General features: G+C 44.2%; 1 non-coding gene across 1 annotated transcript; it reads right to left on the reverse strand.

Annotated features, from left to right (window-relative positions):
* Nucleotides 1-10,186: 10,186 nt before the first annotated feature.
* LOC114115940 (small nucleolar RNA SNORA17) lies at nt 10,187-10,349 on the reverse strand. Its single transcript, XR_003590045.1, has one exon. It is a non-coding gene; the product is annotated as a small nucleolar RNA SNORA17 (small nucleolar RNA).
* Between the last annotated feature and the right edge of the window lie 8,991 nt (nt 10,350-19,340).

Consider the following 19,340-nt stretch of genomic DNA (forward strand, 5'->3'; position numbering starts at 1 on the left):
GATGAAGCTCCAATACTTTGGCCACCTGATGCGAGGAACTGACTCATCGGAAAAGACCCTGATGCTGGGAAAGATTGAAGACAGGAAGAGAAAGGGACGACAGAGGATGAGATGGTTGGATGGTATCACTTACTCAACGGATGTGTTTGAGCAAGGTCTGGGAGATGGTGAAGGACAGGGAAGCCTGGCCGGCTGCAACCCATGAGGTCACAAAGAGTCGGACATGACTGAGTGACTGAACAACAACGACATTTGAAACAGAAATGCCAGTAAGCACAGGTGGTTAGAGCGGGACATGGAACAAGAGACTGGCTCCAAATAGAAAAGGGAGCCCGTCAAGGCTGTATATTGTCACCCTGCTTATGTAACTTATATGCAAAGGACATCATGAGAAACGCTGGGCTGGAAGAAGCACAAGCTGGAATCAAGATTGCCGGGAGAAATATCAATAACCTCATATAGACAGATGACACCACCCTTATGGCAGAAAGTGAAGAAGAACTAAAGAGCTTCTTGATGAAAGTGAAAGAGGAGAGTGAAAAAGTTGGCTTAAAGCTCAACATTCAGAAAACGAAGATCATGGCATCTGGTCCCATCACTTCATGGCAAATAGATGGGGAAACAGTGGCTGACTTTATTTTTCTGGGCTCGAAAATCACTGCAGATGGTGATTGCAGCCATGAAATTAAAAGACACTTACTCCTTGGAAGGAAAGTTATGACCAACCTAGACAGCTTATTAAAAAGCAGAGACATCACTTTGTCAACAAAGGTCTGTCTAGTCAAGGCTATGGTTTTTCCAGTGGTCATGTATGGATGTGAGAGTTGGACTATAAAGAAAGCTGAGCGCCGAAGAATTGATGTTTTTGAACTGTGGTATTGGAGAAGACTCTTAAGAGTCCCTTGGACTGCAAGAAGATCCAACCAGTCCGTCCTAAAGGAAATTAGTCCTGAATATTCTTTGGAAGGACTGAAGCTGAAGCTGAAACTCCAATACTTTGGCCACCTGATGTGAAGCGCTAACTCATTTGAAAAGACCCTGATGCTGGGAAAGATTGAAGGTGGGAGGAGAGGGGGATGACAGAGGATGAGATGGCTGGATGGCATCACCAACTCAATGGACACACGTTTGAGTAAACTCCGAGAGTTGGTGGTGGACAGGGAGGCCTGGCGTGCTGCAGTCGATGGGGTCGCAAAGAGTCAACGACTGAGCGACTGAACTGAAGTGAACTGAACAGGTGGTGTGTTATCATTATAGGAAGTTTCCACAAGGCAGTACTTTCCCCTGCCCGCCTCTGGTTCCTCAGATAACCAGAGCCTCAGGGAAAGTGGGCTTCCTGGGCTATGAATTGAAGTGGAATGTGCCAGAGAAAAATACCTGCAGCCTTGTGACTCATTGCTTCTTCCTCCTAAAGCTTCACACACCCGACAGCCAGACTAACCCCAACCACGGCCACAGCACCCAGCTGAGGGTACTTAGGTGCTAGGAGGCTGTGCTCTCAGGAGAGAGGCTTAAGCTGGGAATCCCAGCAGCAGATGTGCAGGCTAGGTGACTGTTGCCTCCATGATCCTCCAGGCTTTGATCCCACTCGGGACTCTGGTCCCAGCTGAGACAAGCAGACAGTTGTGATTTTCAAAGGGATTCAGAAATAATAACACCTAAAAAGGGGCTCAATGAAGGGCACCCTGCCAGGCTGTCTAGACCCCACCCCAGTCCAGCCTTGGGACTCAAGCCTAGTCAGGCTCCTGAGATGCCATAGAAGCCCAAATGAGGGAGGCTGGAAACAATAAAGTTGGCACTGATTTTCTCTCCTTTCCTTTGACTTCACGGCGATGAAGCAGGAGTAGAGTCAGCCTGCCCCCTGTGCTTGATTCAGGTATGGAGTATCCATGGAACACGTCTAGTCATTTTGTTTTTTTTCTTTTTCCCATAGAGTTTATTGCAGAAGGTCGAGCAATGTGCTGAGCATCTGGTCCTCACATCCATCATATCCAGTGTTCTGTATATATGAGGAAGGAAGAAAATAGTCTGTGTGGAGTATCTCTTAGAGATGCACGTTTTTGTGTATAGATGAGATAGAGATTTCTGTGTATATGTGGAAGGGAGGAAGGAAGCTGATAATCCTTGTGGATTACTATTACAGATACAGATTTCTGTGTCTGTATTCGTCCCAACCTCCTAATTCGTCCCATGCCCTTCACTTTTTTCTTGAACTCTTGGTTTGAATTTGAATTCTTATAGTCTGTCTTCGGGTCATAAATTCTTTCTTTTGTTTCACCTTTTTTATTTTGCCTAGAAGGGACATCTTGTGTCATTGGCTTCCTTTGTCTGCCTGAGGTCCTTTAGGGAATGATCCTTCTAGATCTATCCCTGTGGCTACCAGTGACATAATTTCCTTACTTCAGTTTTGGTTTTTATGGCTAATAGTCCATGATATATATGTACATCATACATATGTATCTTGTTCAAGCTTAATCTGTTGGTGAAGATTTTGCTCTCTCTCTGTTGAGAGTATTGTGAGTAATGTTGTAGTGCTGGTTGGGGTCCATGTGCCTTTTTGAAAGATGGATTTATCAGTGTGGGAATGTCAGATCCTAGACCTAGCTTCTCTTGATAGTGTATTTTCAGGCATTCAGAAATGTCTTATTCAGGCATAAGAAAGTCTTCCTCAGTGATCAATGCAAAGAAATAGAGGAAAACAATAGAAGGGGAAAGACTAGAAATGTCTCCAAGAAATTTAGAGATACCAAGGGAAGTTTTCATGCAAAGATGGGCCCAATAAAGGACAGCAATGGTACAGACCTAACAGAAGCAGGAGATATTAAGAGGTGGCAAGAATACACAGAAGAAGAACACAAAAAGAGATCTTCATGACCCAGATAACCACAATGGTGTGATCACTCACCTAGAGCCAGACATCCTGGAACTCGAAGTCAAATGGGCTTTAGGAAGCATCACTACAAACAAACTTAGTGGAGGTGAAGGAATTCCAGTTGAGCTATTTCAAATCCTGAAAGATGATGCTGTGAAAGTGCTGCACTCAATATGCCAGCAAATTTGGAAAACTCAGCAGTGGCCACAGGACTGGAAAAGGTCCGTTTTCATTCCAATCCCAAAGAAAGGCAACGCCAAAGAATGCTCAAACTACTGCACAATTGCACTCATCTCACACACTAGCAAAATAATGCTCAAAATTCTCCAAGCCAGGCTTCAACAGTACATGAACCGTGAACTTCCAGATGTTCAAGCTGTATTTAGAAAAGGCAGAGGAACCAGAGATCAAATTGCCAACATCTGCTGGATCATCAAAAAAGCAAGAGAGTCCCAGAAAAACATCTACTTCTGCTTTATTGACTATGCCAAAGCCTTTGACTGTGTGGATCACAACAAACTGTGAAAAATTTTTCAAGAGATGGGAATACCAGATCACCTTACCTGCCTCCTGAGAAATCTGAATGCAGGTCAAGAAGCAACAGTTAGAACTGGACATGGAAGAGCAGACTGGTTTCAAATTGGGAAAGAAGTACGTCAAGGCTGTATATTGTCACCCTGCCTATTTAGCTTATATGCAGAGTACACCATGCAAAATGCCAGGCTGGATGAAGCGCAAGCTAGAATCAAGATTGCTGGGAGAAATGGCAATAATGTCAGATACGCAGATGACACTGTTTGGTAGTTAGAAGAGGTAAAAAAAAAAGAGAGTCCACAAATATAGAACAAAGGAAGGTCCAGGACCAGAGTGAAGACCTCAGGTAAAACAAACAGCCCTCCTGGCTAGCCCAATTTACATAGGGCAGGCTGAGGTGGGAGGAGACAAGTGTATAAAAGGAGGAAGCCCAGAAGGATTGAGCCCTCTCTTGTCTCTTGGGTCAGCCCGGCCTCACTCCTCGAGGATATACTATCCTTTGTTTTTCCTAAGAAAACTGAGCTGTAACACCGATTCATCCATCACTTCAAATTCTTGCTGCAGCAAGACAGAACCGAGGAAATTACACACTCCCCCAACAACACCACCCTTATGACAGAAAGTGAAGAGGAACTAAAGAACCTCTTGATGAAAGTGAAAGAGGAGAGTCAAAAAGCTGGCTTAAAACTCAACATTGAAACAATGAAGATCATGGCATCCGGTCCCATCACTCCATGGCAAATAGATGGAGAAGCAATGAAAACAGTGATCAACTTTATTTTCTTGAGCTTCAAAATCACTGCAGATGGTGACTGCAGCCATGCAATTAAAAGATGCCTGCCCCTTGGAAGAAAAGCTATGACCAGCCTAGACAGCATATTAAAAAGCAGAGACATTACTTTGCCAACAAAGGTCCATCTAGTCAAAGCTATGGTTTTCCCAGTAGTCACGTATGGATGTGAGAGCTGGACTATAAAGAAAGCTGAGTGCTGAAGAATTGATGCTTTTGAACTGTGGTGTTGGAGAAGACTCCAGCACCACAGAAAGTCCCTTGGACTGCAAGGAGGTCCAACCAGTTAATGCTAAAGGAAATCAGTCCTGAGTTTTCATTGGAAGGACACACTGAAGCTGAAGCTCTAAGACTTTGGCCACCAATGTGAAGAACAGACTCATTGGAAAAGACCCTGATGCTGGGAAAGATTGAAGACAGGAGGAGAAGGGGATGACAGAGGATGAGATGGTTGGATGGCATCACTACTCGATGGACATATTTGAGCCAGCTTCAGGAGTTGGTGATGGATGGACAGGGAAGCCTGACATGCTGCAGTCCATGGGGTTGCAAAGTGTCGAACTCAACTGAGTGACTGATCTGAGACCTAGCCTATCTTGATAGTGTATTTTCAGGCATTCAGAGACTGCATTATACTGGATGTTGTCAGCGTGCCTTCCCATCTACTGTGTAGGGGCGTTCCCTTTCCTCAGGCTCTGCTGCCTTTAGTGTTTGTAGCCTCCTGAGGATGCTCTGATGGAACTGATGGGACTTGATTTCTTGTTTCCATTTTGATTGGCATTCCTGCAGTATTTAGGGATGCTGAGCATCTTGTCCTGTGGTAGAAGTTTGAGTCTTAGTTTTTTCCATGAAGGGTGTGACGAAAATTCACCTGTGGCAGTTGGCTTCCTGAAAGCTGGTTGTGTTTGGAATTTATTTCTGCAATTCCTGCCGCAGGACATGTCCTGAGGACAGCTCTCATTAACAGACCCCAACGCTAGAGAAACAGAGGTGCCAGTAAGCGTGGAGGGGCAGTTGTAGTTACAGAAAGTTTCCACAAGGTGGCAGCACTTTCTCCTGGCCACCTCTGGTTCCTTGGGCAACTTGGCTTCCTGGGCTGTGAATTGGAATGGAATGTGCCTGAGCAACTTAAGGGGTTGGGTCTCACTTCTTCCCCCTAAAGCTTCACCCCTCCCCTCCAGACTCATTCCAACCGGGGCCACAGCACCCTCTTGACGGGCCTAGGAGGCTGCACTTTCAAGAAGGAAGCTTGGGTTGGGGACCCCTGCACCAGAGCTAGGTAACATTTCCAAGGTCCTGGAAGATAGAGGGTCTGGTTCCCATCCTTTGGGAGCACTAGGGACTCTGGTCTCAGTCAGGGAAACCAGACAGAAGACGTTTAAGAGGGGTCGCAATTAAGGGCTTGTTGCTCGGCTGTATTGATTCCACCCCAATCCAGCGATGGGACCCAAGCCTGCTCAGGCTCCAGGGATGGAATAGCAGTGCAAGTCAGGAAGGCTGGAGGGAATAAACAAGGCAACGCTTTTATTTTCTTTAATTTCATGCCTGTGCTATGTTGGAGTATATTAATTTTGCAGTTTTCTGTTTGTCGTCAGTGTCTAGCTGCCTGATTCATTTATGACATATACATACATACAAATCCTATTTATTCTCTTGCCATAGAGGTTTTTGCAGAAGGTCAGCATAGTTCCCTGTGCTGATCACCAGGTCCTTGTGGAGTGTCTGGTACAGACACAAATATCTGTGTATGTGTTATTCCCAACCTTCTAATTAATTCCTTGGCCTTTTCTTTTTAATTGTTTAAAAATCCTTGTGTTTGCATTCTCAGAGTCCGTTTTTGTGTTGTAATTTAGTTCCTTTGTATCTCTTTCTAAATTTTGCCTAGAAGGGACATCACACACTCTTGTCTTCATCTGTCCGGCTGATTTTGCTTTGTATGTGATCCTCCAGCATCCATTTCTACGGCTACAGGTGGAATAATTCATAATCTCAGTGGCGGCTTTTCATTGCTAAATAATAGTCCACTGTCTATAAGTACCAGGTCTTCGTTAAGCTTTGATCTCTCAGCAGACATTTCACGGGGTCTGTGTCTCGGCTCCTGTAAGTGGTGCTGAAGTGAACGTTGGGGTGCATGTGACTTTTTGAATAATGGTTTTCCCAGGATATCGGCTGAGATGTGGGAATGTCAGATCCTAGGGTTAGCTCTCTTGAATTTTTTTTCCTGCCACGTAGAGGCTATCAGTTCCAGTGGCTGTTGCCATTGTTCCTTCGGCCGAGCATGTGTGGGGGCTCCCCATTCCTCCCTTCTCTTTCCCATATATATGGTTTGTAGACTTGTGAGAATAGTCATTCTTGACTGCTGGGATTTGATTTCTTCTTGTCACTTTGATTAGCATTCCTCCTGCAATAATTAGGGATACCTAGAATCTTGTCTTGTGGTGGTTAGGGTATTTTTTCTTTCTTTTTTTTTCTTTTAGACATGTGTGGAAAAATTTATGTCTTAATTGGCATCTTGCAAGTTGGGTGTGTTTGCAATTTCAGTTCAGTTCAGTCGCTCAGTCGTGTCCAATTCTTTGCAACCCCGTGGACTACAGCATGCCAGTCTTCCCTGTCCACCACCAACTCCTGGAGCTTGCTCAGACTCACGTCCATCAAGTCAGTGATGCCATCTAACCCTCTCATCCTCTGTCATCCCCTTCTCCTCCTGCCTTCAGTCTTTCCCAGCATCAGGGTCTTTTCCTGAGTCCATTCTTTGCATCAGGTGACCAAAGTATTGGAGCTTTAGCATCAGTCCTTCCAATGAATATTCAGGACTGATTTCCTTTAGGATGGACTGCGTGGATCTCCTTGCAGTCCAAGGGACTCTCAAGGGTCTTCTCCCACACCACAGTTCAAAAGCATCAATTCTTCGGTGGTCAGCTTTCTTTATAGTCCAACTCTCACATCCATACATGACTACTGGAAAAACCATAGCTTTGAATAGATAGACATTTGTCAGCAAAGTAACGTCTCTACTTTTTAATATGTTGTCTGGGTTGGTCATAGCTTTTCTTTCAAGGAGCAAGTGTCTTTTCGTTTCATGGCTGCAGTCACCATCTACAGTGCTTTTGGAGCTCCCCAAAATAAAGTCTCTCACTGTTTCCATTGTTTCCCCATCTATGTGCAATTTATTTCTCTAATATTTACCTCAAGACCTTTCTTGAAGCAAGCTGTCATTGGCAGCATCCCCCGCCCCCTTGTGAATTGGAGGTGCCATCAAATGCCTTTGGTCAAGGTGTAGTTACAGAAAAGGTCCACAGGTGGCGGCACTTTTTGATGCCCACTGAAAGCATCGCTATGAACAAAGCTAGTGGAGGTGATGGAATTCCTGTTGAGCTGTTTCAAATCCTGAAAGATGATGCTGTGAAAGTGCTGCACTCAATATGCCAGCAAATTTGGAAAACTCAGCAGTGGCCACAGGACTGGAAAAGGTCAGTTTTCATTCCAATTCCAAAGAAAGGCAATGACAAAGAATGCTCAAACTATCGCACAATTGCACTCATCTCACACGCTAGTAAAGTAATGCTCAAAATTCTCCAAGCCAGGCTTCAGCAATACATGAACCATGAACTACCTGATGTTCAAGCTGGTTTTAGAAAAGGCAGAGGAACTAGAGATCAAATTGCCAACATCTGCTGGATCATCGAAAAGGAAGAGAGTTCCAGAAAAACATCTACTTCTGCTTTATTGACTATGCCAAAGCCTTTGACTGTGTGGATCACAAGAAACTGGAAAATTCTGAAAGAGATGGGAATACCAGACCACCTGACCTGTCTCTTGAGAAACCTGTATGCAGGTCAGGAAACAACAGTTAGAACTAGACATGGAACAACAGACTGGTTCCAAATAGGAAAAGGAGTATGTCAAGGCTGTATATTGTCACCCTGCTTATTTAACTTACATGCAGAGTACATCATGAGAAACGCTGGACTGGAAGAAGCACAAGCTGGAATCAAGATTGCCGGGACAAATATCAGTAACTTCAGATATGCTGATGACACCACCCTTATGGCAGAATGGGAAGAGGAACTAAAAAGCCTCTTGATGAAAGTGAAAGTGGAGAGTGAAAAAGTTGGCTTAAAGCTCAACATTCAGAAAACGAAGATCATGGCATCCGGTCCCATCACTTCATGGGAAATAGATGGGGAAACAGTGTCGGACTTTTTTTGGGGGGGGCTCCAAAATCACTGCAGATGGTGACTGCAGCCATGAAACGAAAAGACACTTGCTCCTTGAAAGAAAAGCTATGACCAACCCAGACAACATATTAAAAAGTAGAGACGTTACTTTGCTGACAAATGTCTGTCTAGTCAAGGCTATGGTTTTTCCTGTGGTCATGTATGGATGTGAGAGTTGGACTGTGAAGAAGGCTGAGCACCGAAGAATTGATGCTTTTGAACTGTGGTGTTGGAGAAGACTCCTGAGAGTCCCTTGGACTGCAAGGAGATCCAACCAGTCCATTCTAAAGGAGATCAGCTCTGGTTGTTCTTTGGAAGGAATGATGCTAAAGCTGAAACTCCAGTACTTTGGCCACCTCATGCAAAGAGTTGACTCATTGGAAAAGACTGTGATGCTGGGAGGGATTGGGGGCAGGAGGAGAAGGGGATGACAGAGGATGAGATGGCTGGATGGCATCACTGACTCGATGGATGTGAGTCTGAGTGAACTCTGGGAGTTGGTGATGAACAAGGAGGCCTGGTGTGCTGCAGTACATGGGGTCGCAAAGTGTCAGACACGACTGAGCGACTGAACTGAACTGAACTGGTTCCTGGGGCAAGCAGAGCATTAGGCAAAGATGGCTTCCAGGGTTGTGAAATAGAGTGGAAAGTACCTGAATGAACAGTTAAGGGCTTGTGTCTCACTACTTATTCCCCATAAAGTATCACAGATACACACACACACACACACACTCACAGATACATACACACACTCACACACTCACACACTCACTCACAGATACACACACACACACATACACACACACACGGCTTCCAGACTAATCCTAACAGAAGCCACAGCACCTTGCTGACTGTGCTTCAGTGCCTAGGAGTCTGCACTCTCAGGAAGGAGGCTTGAGCTGAGAACTCCAGCATGAGGAGACGTGGAGGTTAGGAGACTATTGCCCTCAAGGTCTTCAAGGACTTGATCCCACTCAAGTCTCTGGTCCGAACCAGAGCACAGTGGACTGTATATGCTTAACTAGGGCTCAACAAACACCCTGCCAGGCTGTCTCAAAAACACAGCCGTCTAGCCTGGACACCCAGGCTGCAGAGACTCCAGGATGGATCACAACCCAAATCAGGACGATCAGGGGAACGAAGCAGGCACCGCTTGTCTTTTTCTTTAACATCGTGCCAATGCTATGTTGGAGGATAGTCGATTTGCCGTGTTGTGCTTGTCTTCAGTGTATAGCTGCCGGATTCAGGTATAACGTGTCCATGGTGTATCTCTATTGCATTTTTGAACTTTTTAACATAGACAGAAGGTCAAGAAGAGTGCCAAGCATCAGGTCCTTGTGAATTACCTATCTCAGATACACTTTTCTGTGTATATAAAGAAGTTAGGAGACAATTTTTGTGGATTATCCCTTAGATAAAGATTTCTGTCGTTAGAGATACAGATTGCTGTCTACATATGGGAGGCAGAAAGGAAGTGAAGAGGAAAAGTTAAAATTTTACATAACCTCCTGCGAGATTCGCCTCTGAAACTCAGCTTGCTCCTTGCAGAGTCTGGATCACGTGGGTCACGTAGTCTCAGAAAGTGGGAACTTATGATACTGGGAACTGGAGCTTATTTCACTTACCTTGTCCTGCCCTTTGCAATTGCCCAGCCCCTGAAAACCTGCTTGATCATGCCTGTCCATGTGAAGGTCAGGTATTCCCTCCCCATCTTGACTGCTGTTCCCACATGCACGAAACCTTAAACCAGCCTATTAGCAGCTAGTGTTGCCCGCTGTCTGTCTATAAAAACTCTGTAACCCCTTTGTTCAGGGCTCAGAGCTTAGACGATTAACTCCTCTGGGCCTGCCAGCATAATAGACCTGAGTTCTCCAACTCTCCGAGCGTGGTGCTTGGTTTCTCAATTACTGGTTTCTGCAACATTTCTGGAGGCCCCAGTGAGATTCCAACCATGCCAGCCCCTTGAGCCGTTGGACTGGCGGCTCGGCTGGGCTGGAGCAAAGGTACTCCAAGACGAACAAGGAGGCTAGAGAGTATTCCAGGGTCTCTTTCAGACTGGTGTTCTGACTCTCCAGACAGCCGAGCCCCAACTGGACTCACTGGAGGGATGGACCAACTCACCAGGAATGGCCACAGGATCAGGTAAGGCCCCAGAGCCAGTCCCCAGTCAGGTTCTACCCCAATGGGTAGGAGAGGAGACTGATCATCTTCTTGAAGCTCCCAGGAAAGGAGCAACTGTTAAGGAAACCTGAGGACTCAGGAGAAGGGAGGCATTGTGACTGATAACCTCCTTGGAGCTCCCAGGAAGGGAGCAACAGTTAAGGAAACCTGGGGACTCAGGAGAAGGGAGGCCTTGTGATAGCCTCTGAAAGATTGTGAGTGCGTGATTGCTGATTGAACAGAGTGAGAGAAATTTTTCGTTTTGGAAACTGCAAGACCAATTCTTTTTGCATACGCAATTAAAAACATTTAGCTTGTTAAAAGGCCTGCCTAGGAAAAAGCTTGAAGTTAACCCTTTCCAGGTCCTTGAAATACATAGCCCACTTTGCCTAAGACCTCAGCCTTGGGCAAACTAGGACTTCAAGCAAGGCAAAAAAGGGGCCAAAGAGATATTTTAAATCTCAAACAGAAAACTGTAAGATCTCTCTCTGTCTGACTGTCTGGATTTATGTATGTTCCAGTGTATGTCTTTTGTTTTTTTCTGATACTACTGTTGAAGTCATAAATGAGTTCTAATTTAATTGGCCCAAAGAAAAGTAAGTGCTTATAAATCAAACAATTCCAAATACAAGAAAAATTAACCTAAATAAATTTCAGATTCACATGAACTGGAAAATATTCAATATTAAATATCTAGTATTAATGTTTGTTTGCTAATCTAATAAGGAAAGTAGGATATATGTTTTTAGTAAAGAAGGTATAAAAAATAAAATTATATTTTATAAGGGGAAAAGAAAGTAGGTCTGACTTATAGGTGGCTGTTACAGAAAGTGATTAAAAGGTTGGTGGAAAGTGGACCCTGAAAAAAAGTTTGGGCATGGTTAGGACTAAGTTTAAAATAAATTTAATTAAGTTTACATAAATGAGTTTAAAGTAAGTTGGTGCAAAAACTTGAGCTGGCCTTTCTCTCTGTTAGGAGGACATACTTTCTTCAGATGCTGAACTGCTTTTAATAATAGATTTAAGTTTCTTTACCTCTTAATTGATCTGTTCTATATTTGCCTTTGAAATCTTTTGCTAACTTTGGCTAAGTAAATAACTATTATTTCACAGTAATTTATATGATCCTGCCTGACTGAGTGTTATAAACCCTTTCAACATTTATTGACAAAACTTCCTAAATAACTTGAGTTATAGCTAACTTTGTGATGCTTCAGAGGGCCCCTGAGACATCCCAGAGAGCTATTAAGCTACCTGGGTTCATTGCACATGTTAAATTACATAATAAGTACTGCTGAAGGGGTGATAAATCTTTTCAGGTTATACTGTATGGTTGATGTTACTAATATAGATATCCTAGAATTATGTGAAATTCATATAGATCTGATATGCTCTTATACAATATGGTCAATTATAATTCTAGTTATCATATTAAAGTGTTAGGACCAGGTTTCTTTGTCAATTGCAATAGAATCAGATTTTAAACATGCCTTCTATGGTTCTTCTCTCATGCCTTTAGAAGAATACTGCTACTTCTTCAAAATTTTTGGAAAAGACTTTCTAAGATTAAGCAGATAAACAAATTTTGTTATTAACAGTAGGCTGGTACCAGACTGGAATTTGGTCTTCTCTCTGTTAGAGAACAAAGTTTTCTTCAGTTCAGTTCAGTTGCTCAGTCGTGTCCGACTCTTTGCAACCCCATGAATTGCAGCACGCCAGGCCTCCCTGTCCATCACCAACTCCTGGAGTTCACTCAAACTCACGTCCATCGAGTCAGTGATGCCATCCAGCCATCTCATCCTCTGTCGGCCCCTTTTCCTCCCGCCCCCAATCCCTCCCAGCATCAGAATCTTTTCCAATGAGTCAACTCTTCGAGTGAGGTGGCCAAAGTACTGGAGCTTCAGCTTTAGCATCATTCCTTCCAAAGAACACCCAGGGCTGACCTCCTATAGAATGGACTGGTTGGATCTCCTTGCAGTCCAAGGGACTCTCAGGAGTCTTCTCCAACACCACAGTTCAAAAGCATCAATTCGTCGGTGCTCAGCTTTCTTCACAGTCCAACTCTCACATTCATACGTGACCACTGGAAAAACCATAGCCTTGACTAGACGGACCTTTGTTGGCAAAGTAATGTCTCTGCTTTTCAATATGCTATCTAGGTTGGTCATAACTTTCCTTCCAAGGAGTAAGCGTCTTTTAATTTCATGGCTGCAGTCACCATCTGCAGTGATTTTTGAGCCCAAAAAAATTAAGTCTGCCACTGTTTCCACTGTTTCCCCATCTATTTCCCATGAAGTGATGGGACCAGATGCCATAATCTTCGTTTTCTGAATGTTGAGCTTTAAGCCAACTCTTTCACTCTCCTCTTTCACTTTCATCAAGAGGCTTTTAGTCCCTCTTCACTTTCTGCCATAAGGGTGGTGTCATCTGCATATCTGAGGTTATTGATATTTCTCCTGGCAACCTTGATTCCAGCTTGTGCTTCTTCCAGCCCAGCGTTTCTCATGATGTACTCTGCATAGAAGTTAAATAAGCAGGGTAACAATATACAGCCTTGATGTACTCCTTTTCCTATTTGGAACCAGATTATGAATTTCTTTGTCTTTAAGTGATTTATATTTGTTTATAAAATCTTTTTTTTTTTTTTTACTTTGGTAAAGTAAATAAACATTCTTCAAGATTGTGGGACATGTAGACAAAGCTCATTCTGCTTCTACGAAAAATAACTCCTCATGGTTAGACTTTTGCTATCCAGATGTCCTTAAAACATGGCAACAGTCTGCTCCTAAGTCAGGAAATTAAAAATGGATAAACAACAGCTGAAAATCAAAGAGCCAGGACTATAGGAAATCCAAGATGGCCGCTTGGCTTTTCCCGGCTCCCTGACAGACCTCATTTTTATTTGATGCGTTAAAGACTTCCTTGGTTACAATGTTAATGTCCTCACAATGAGTTCTCAAAAAAAAGAAAAAAGAAAAAATTATGTTTCACTGAATGTTAACTTCTAGTTTTGTTAATTAAGGTCCGTGCTTAGTGACACTTCTGAAATAGTTCTTTGTTATGTTATATTGCTAAAAGATTTAATTAAATTATTAAAAAGGACACTCTAAGGTTGTTTCTAAAGCTTGTCTCAGTAACCAGTCTTTGGATAAAGGTCAGATGCTCCATGATGTACTCCAGGAGATTAACACTTGAGTATTATCATTTAACTGAGTCGGATGACCTGGGGTATACCAGGCTATACCCAGTGAAAGTTCTTGACTTCAGTTCTTGCTTGTGACCTTACTAATAACAGCTAGCTATATTATTTTCTATGCAGCTTGTTTCAGAAGATTATTTTTTGTATTACCAAATGTGTGACTGAGCCTGAGATGAAATGCTGATATGCAGTTCCATATGTGATCAGTAACGGTAATAACATAGCCCTAGATATGGGAAGCAGCAGCAAGAGGAAATATGTTCCTGGACCATGAGGCTAGCAAGACAGGTATGGTGCAGAGACTTTTGTTACTTGTAAGACCTGGCCTAGTGAAAACACTCTGAGTGATCTGTCAATGGAATTTTTGCTAGACCTGGGAATGAGCCTTCCCAGCACCGCGGGTCACAATGACCATGAAATGCCCCCAAAACATGGTCAAATATGTGGCTATGAAGGGGCCCTGTTGACTGAAAGTTGGCCCTTGCCAGCTGCCTCTACAAAGATTAACTCATGACCACTACAAGATGCTGACCTTCAACACCCCTTTGAAAGGATAGAGACAAAAAATAAGGTGATCTGGGATCTGGGATCTGGGAAAAAAAGAAGGAAAAAAAACCCACAGGCCTTCAGATAGTCAGATGTTTTCAGGTAAAGATTTTTATGAGTCTAAATTCTTGCATCTTCTCATACCTAGAGAAACACTAATGTCACGAATCACTGTCTGGACCTGGTTCTCCTGGCTAGCCCCTCAGCAGCTTTCCTACGTCTATTAATCTTTGGGCCACATATCTTTAACTTTCTTGTTAAGTTTGTTTCTCCAAGTAGTAGTATGACAAGAATATCCCCCAGCCAACACCCAGACAATGCTAGAACAAGCTGCCTTATCCTTCTGTGGACTCTCATCTCCCTCTATGGAAATGTACCCCGAGGCCCTCAGGCTAGTCTCCCTTGAGATCTTATATGGGAGACCACCCCCCAGTGATAGAAAAGCTCAAGGGAGACCACCAGCAACTAGCTGACCTGGAGATGTCCTGAAACCTCCAGGCCCTGGAAGTTTTCTGCCATATAGCCCGAGAAACCTTAGATAGGACACCTGTTTACTTGGGCAATTGGGTTCTTTCCTATCAGCCAGGAGATGAGGTATGGGTTAAAGCCTGGAAGAGGGAACCACTTCAGCCAGTTTGGACAGGCTTTCACATGGTCGTCCTGGCAATCCCTACTGCTGATAAAGTTACAGGCGTCATCCCTTGCATCCACCACACCAGAGTCAAGAAGGCAGCTACTTCCTGTGATGAGGACACCTGGAAAGAAGTTCAGGACCCTAAAAAATTCCCCAAGGTCCGGTTCCAAAGACAACAGCCCTCACCCATAAAGGATGCTGAGCCCTGCTTTAGTCACTCCGGATGCTGATTAGTCAATGCATGGCAGAAGCTTGAAGACTCTTCAGCCTTGTTCCAGCCACACTCTGGCAGCTGGCTGGTCAGCACATGGAGGCAGCTTGAGGATCTGGCTATCAAGGTATCGATGGATTTTCTTTGTCAACCCTGGCCTCTATCCCTAATCAGTATTATTGCTGTGCTCTTTGTTACAGGACCAACTAGACTCCCTGGCTTTACAGAACTGTAAAACTCTGGTTTTACAGAATAGGAGAGGGCTAGACCTACTGACCGGAGAAGGCAATGGCACCCCACTCCAGTACTCTTGTCTGGAAAATCCCATGGACAGAGGAGCCTGGTGGGCTGCAGTCCATGGGGCCGCTAAGAGTCGGACACGACTGAAGCAACTTAGCAGCAGCACCTACTGACAGCTGAAAAGAGAGGACTCTGCCTCTTCTTGAATGAAGAATGCTGCTTTTTTATGTAAGCCAATCAGAAATAGTCAGGGACATGGCCCCAAAGCTAAGGGAACAAATCATAAAAAGGAGAGAGAAACTAGGCAATTTCTGGGGTAGTTGGAACAATATCTGGAGCTGCCATTGTGGCTTCTCCCTTTAATAGGTCCTCTCTCTCATGCTCTTTCCAGCACTCTTGTTGGCCCTTGTATTCTCAATGCAATCACCCAGTTCACAACCCAGTTCTCGGATTAAATCCATAAAGTTACAAATGGTAATAGCTCAATAGAGCCCCCTAAACGATGGGGAGCTCTGAATGTCCTACCAGAACATGAGATGATGCTTTCTACAAGTGATAGAAGCATTAAGAGGGGGGAATGAAGAGGAAAAGTTAAAATTTTACACAACCTCCTGCTCCTTCTGACTCTGTAACTCAGCTTTCTCCTTGCAAACTCTGGATCACGTAGGTCATGTAGTCTCAGAAAGTCGGGACTTACAGTACTAGGAACTGGAGTTTATCTCACTCACCCTTGTCCTGCTCTTTGCAATTGTCCAGTCCCTGCAGACTTACCCATGCCTGTCTGTGTAAAGGTCAGGCATCTCCCTCCCCATCTTGACTGCTGTTCCCACACACACGAAACCCCTTAGTTTAAACCAGCTTACTAGCAGGTAGTGTTGCTCACTATAGTCTGTCTATAAAAACTCTGCAACCCCTCTGTTCAGGGCTCAGCGCTTAGTGTTAACTCCTCTGGGCCCACCGGTGTAATAAACCTGAGTTCTCCAACTCTCCGAGTCTGGTGCTTGGTTTCTCAATTACTGGTTTGTGCAACAGAAGGAAGGGGATAATCCCTGTGGACTACCTATTACAATACAAATTTCTCATGTATGTAGGCACGGACATCCTAATTCATCCAGGGGGCTGTCACTTATGTTTCTCTGGGACCATTCGTTTGATTTTGAATTCTCAGTCTCTTTTGGGGTTGTAAGTTTGTTGCTTTGTATGTCTACTTTTATTTTGCCTGGAAGGTACCTCATATGCCATGGTCTTCCTCTGCCTGAGAGACTTCCCTTGGTGTATGATCCTTCAAGGACCATCCTTGTGGCTAGTACTGTCATAATTGCCTAATTTCAGCGATGGCTTTTTATGAGTCTTCTGTATATATGTACCACACCTTTTCTCAGCTTTAGTCCCTCATTGCCGATTCTGCTAGTGGTGTGTCTCGGCTATCAGAAGCAGGGCTGAAGCTTTGTTGGGGTGTCCGTGACTTTTGATCAGTGGTTTTCTCAGGATATAGGCCAAGGTGTGGGAATGTCAGACCCTAGTTTTAATCTCTCTGAGTGGTTTTTCTCAGGCATTCAGAAACTGTCCATTCTACTGACTGTTGCCAATGTATATTCCCAGAGATCGCTTAGGAGGATTCTTTTTCCTCCAGGCTCTCTCCCACATCTATCCGTTGTAGATATGACCACTGTACCTGGAGGGATTTGATTCCCCATTGTCATTTTGAATGGCACTCCTCCAGCAGCTAGGGATCCTTAGTGTTCTTGCCTGGAGAATCCCAGGGACAGAGGAGCCTAGTAGGAGGCCGTCTGTGGGGTCGCACAGAGTTGGACACGACTGAAGCGACTTAGCAGCAGCAGCAGTATGTTGTCTTGCTGGGAAGGTTTGACTTTGTTTTGGCTTTATTTTCCCTAAAAGGTTGTCAGGAGCATTTGCCTTTGACAACTGGGCTACTGAAACTCATCTGTGTTTGGAATTTATTTCTCCATTACCCGTCCCCGGATATTTCCTGAGGCGGGTAATGTTAATTTCTGTCATTAACAGAAATCCAGCCCTGTGCCTGTGCCTGTGCCAGTGAACACGGGAGAAAATGTTGTAGTTACAGAAAATGTCCACAGGGTGGCAGCATTATTCAGGCCTATCTTTGGTTCCTGGGGTAACAAAAACCTTAGGAAAAGTTTGCTTCTTGGGCACTGAAATCGGGAGGAATGTGCCTGAGCTAACCCAAAAGGGCTTGAGTCTCAGTAATCGTTCCCCCTAAAGCATCACACAAACAGCCCGCCCTAGCGAATCTTTCCAGGATCATAGGATTCTGCTGAGGGTGCTTAGGAGCTAGTGCTAGGAGGCTGCACCCTCAGGAATGAGGCTTGAGCTGGGATCCCCAGCCCCAGGAGAAGTCAAGGCTAGCTGAACCTTGCCTTCAAATCCCTTGAGGCCTTGATGCCATGCAGGACTCTGGTCCCAGCCAGAATGTAGGAGACAGTAGCCCTTTAAAAGGGTCAACCAAGGGCACCCTGCTGGATTGTGTCAACCATCCCCAGTTCAGCAGTGAGACTCAAGCCTGCCCAGGCTCCAGGGATATCATCCCAAGTCAGGGAGGGCAGAGATAAGAGAGTAGGCACTGCTTTTCTCTCCTTCTCTTACCATCTTGTCAATGCTGCAGTGCAGTACACTCAATCTGCAGTCTTGGGACTGTTGTCAGCGTACAGCCTCCTGACTCAGGCATATGTATTTATGGGGTGGGGTATCTCTGTTAGGTAGGTACAATAGGGAAAGGGAGTCCAGAATGGCGGTGGCTAAAAGACAAAGAAGGGGAAAGCCCGCAAAAATAGAACAAAAGAAGGTCCGAGGAACGGAGTGAGGACCTCAGGCAAAACAAACAACACTCCTGGCTGGCCCAATTTACGTAGGACAGGCCCAGGGAGAGAGAAACATGTAAAAAGAGGAGCCAAAGCTAGCTCTCTCTCTCTCCTGCTTGCTGGGGTGCTCTTCTCCTGGTATCTTTGGGTCAACGTGCCCTCACGCCTCGAAGATGGATTTTCCTGCTATCTTCTAAATAAAATAGAGCTGTAACACTGAGCTGTAACACTGATTTGTCTAAGAGCTATAACATGGTCCTTTCAAGACCTGAGAGCTATAACACGGTCTATCTAAGACCTGAGAGCTGTGACACGCCGAGGGGGTTTTAACATCCGTCACTCCAAATCTTTGTTGTGATGAGACAAAGAACCGAGGAACATACACTCGCGTGACATCTCTATTTTTTTTTTTTTTTTTTTTTTGCCATAGAAGGATGAAAAGAGTGCTGAACATCAGGTCCTTCTGAATTATATATCTCAGTTATACTTTTCTGTGTATTCATAGAAAAAACTTAATTATTGTGGATTATCTCTTAGAGATAATCAGATTTCTGTGGATCTGTGCAAGGAAGAGGATAGAAGAAGAGAAAAGAATATTCCTTGTGGATTATCTATTACAGATTCACATTTCTTCTCTATGAGGGTAAGGACTTCCTAATTCATTCAAGGCCATTCACATTTTTTTTTTTTCCTGGAACCCTTTGTTTGTCTTTGAATTCTCTGAGTCTCTTTTCGGATTGTAAATTTTTTGCCTTGTATGTCTATTTTTATTCTGCTGGGAAGGTAAATCCTATACCATAGTCTTTCTCTGCCTGCCTGGCTTCCCTTTGCCTAGATCCTTCAAGGTCCATCCCTGTGGCTAACAGTGTCTTAATTCCCTAATTTCAGTAGCTGTTTTTAAAGAGTGAGAAAAAGTCTCCTGTATATATGTACCACATCTTGTTCCAGCTTTAACCTCTTGTTGGGAATTTGTTGTGTGTCTTTCCTATTCGAAGTGTAACCTGGAAGTGTTAAATTTACACCGGATTTGCTTCTGTGACTTTAACCCTATTTGTTACTGTAAGCATACAAAATGGCCTGCGACCTGAGTGGCCCAC

This window comes from Ovis aries, chromosome 7, assembly GCF_016772045.2.
Source record: "Ovis aries strain OAR_USU_Benz2616 breed Rambouillet chromosome 7, ARS-UI_Ramb_v3.0, whole genome shotgun sequence".
In the NCBI taxonomy this organism is placed as follows: Eukaryota; Metazoa; Chordata; class Mammalia; order Artiodactyla; family Bovidae; genus Ovis; species Ovis aries.